Raw genomic sequence first — 2336 nt, 5'->3', positions numbered from 1 at the left:
AACATGTACCAGGGAAGGGCTCCCAGGTGGAATGGCTGACCTGGGCCTGATCAGAGGGGCCTGACCCAAGCACCTGAGAGGTGACTAGGTGGGGAGGGGAAGAACAATAATACAAAATGGCTTGTCAGGAGAAGTGGGTCCAAAGGTCCGGTCATGTTGTTTCTGACCTGTCAATACTTAACACAAACCAAGGGCTGCAGAACAGAGTCTTTCTGAGATGGACTCTTCTGTCGTCATTAGCTGTAGTCTCTCTGAGTCCATCAGACTGGTGACATCCAGAATGCTCCTTTTCATTGCCTGGAGATGGGACCTAGTGCCTCAGATTGTTCTGGGAAGCTGGCATAGAGGATGATTTGCACAATGAAGTCACCACTAAGCCACTGCTTAAGTCCAGACCCCGGCCTTCCTTTTCCTGCTGCTCTGTAGTCCAGAAACATTTCTTTAAAAGCCAGAAAATCTGTAAATGTGAGGAGCATGTCAAATATGTCACCAGCCACTTCATCTTTATGGTGCTGTAATGTAGTTGTGAAAGCCGCCATGTTAAATCTAGGAATCCGCTCCAGCAGCTGTTCTTCAATGTATTTTTCCACCAGAGAAATATATTCGTTAAAAATGGGTGTGTAGATGAGTTTATTCTCTTCTGTATCTTCAAACTCCTGGTAGTACTTGTCCATGAAGTTTCTCTGTAATAACTGGAACTCGTCATCCATGATAATGTCCTCTAGATATCCAACCACAGCATCAAATTCTGCATCGGATGTAAACATTAATATCTATATAATGGTATAGCTGTACCAATTGTTTTCATAGTACATTTTAAAATTCTTTTATGTTCAGATATTCTGTATTCTCATATTTGAGGTGATGTGAGAAGCAACACATATAATCTTTTAGTCCAGCTTAGAATCATAATTTCAACAAGCATTTGATACTTTTAGAATGCGTGCAATAACAGATATGTTTGAATTTTGTCTATCATGGTTTTACTTGCATGTGTTTCTATTGTATACTTCTTCTCTGAGTCTCTTTTTTTCCTTTCCACACTGTTTATCTTGGAGTCTTTAGAAATAATCAAACATAAGATATTATTTTATTTTACTTCTTTACTTTTTATGTTCTAGATTTTATTAATATTCATTAAGTTGTTAAACCTTTTAATATTTTAAAGATTAAGCTGGGTGCAGTGGTGCATGCCTGTAATCCTAGATGCTATGGAGGCTGAGGAAGGAGTATCTCAAGTTCAAAGCCAGCCTCAGCAAAATCGAGACACTAAGCAACTCAGTGAGACCCTGTAACTAAATAAAATACAAATAATAGGACTGGAGATGTGGCACTGTGGTCAAGTGCCTCTGAGTTCAATCCCCAGTACCCTCCCCCACAAAAATATTTTAAAGATCAAAAGTTCATCTTTGGCTTATTAAAATGCTACCAAATTTACTAATTTTCTAAAGTCCTTAAAAAATATTACAACTTTGAACACTTCTTCACACGTTTTCCATTAAACATTTTAATTTTATACATTTTTATCCTTTATACCACTGCAATTATTGATGGGTTAGGCAATCTTCCTTCACATTTACCTGTATATTCATTATATCCTTTGATTTTCTTTCCTATATTTATGTGATCATTTTTTTAAGTGATCATTTTGTGTGAAGAAATTCATTACTGAATTCATCTGCAGATGATAAGTTTCCTCAATTTCATTTTTTTCTTTTTCCTTTTGGTCTGAACAGGTCTTTATTTCACATTATTTTATAAAGATACTTTTTCTCAGCATGAATGTCTAAATTGGCAACTATTCTGTTTTTATAGTGATCTTATTTCATTGTTTTCTCATTTCAATTGTCAGTATTATTTTCAGAGGGTAATGTGTCTTATTTCAGCAGGTGTGTGTGTGTGTGTGTGTGTGTGTGTGTGTGTAATTTTGTCTTGTTTTCAATAGTTTAATTGTGTTATTTTTATCTGCAGTGATAAATATTGCTTATGGTTGGGGTTCTTATAGGTTTTGAAACTATGAACTGGTATTTATTTAATTTAGGGTGTTATTTTAAAAATATTTTTGGTGCATGGTCTCTCTCTCTCATTCATATTCTCTCTCCCTCCCCCCGCCCCCTCTTTCTCTCTCTCACTGTCTCTCTCTCCTGTTCTTTGTGGAACAACAATCACAACTCTAGCAGATTGTTTTATTCTTGTCCATATATCTCTAGTGGTTTTGTTCACGTTTTCCTTTTTTTCCCCTTTTGTTTTCTTTCAGTTTAGCAATTATTTGATGATTCCTCTCCTGGTTTCCTCATCCCATCTTTTGTTATGTATACCATTATTAAAGCTTATAA

The 2336-nt window shown here is 36.0% G+C and overlaps 1 pseudogene across 1 annotated transcript; it reads right to left on the bottom strand.

Annotated features, from left to right (window-relative positions):
- Positions 1 to 266: 266 nt before the first annotated feature.
- On the bottom strand, positions 267 to 725 carry LOC308632683 (ADP-ribosylation factor-like protein 2-binding protein; annotated as a pseudogene). Its single transcript has one exon. The product of its transcript is annotated as an ADP-ribosylation factor-like protein 2-binding protein (transcript).
- Between the last annotated feature and the right edge of the window lie 1611 nt (positions 726 to 2336).

Source organism: Spermophilus citellus (assembly GCF_964194105.1).
Source record: "Spermophilus citellus genome assembly, chromosome: 13".
Taxonomy (NCBI): domain Eukaryota; kingdom Metazoa; phylum Chordata; class Mammalia; order Rodentia; family Sciuridae; genus Spermophilus; species Spermophilus citellus.
The sequence above is the reverse complement of the archived record's forward strand: the minus strand, read 5'-3'. Positions and strand labels throughout refer to the sequence as shown.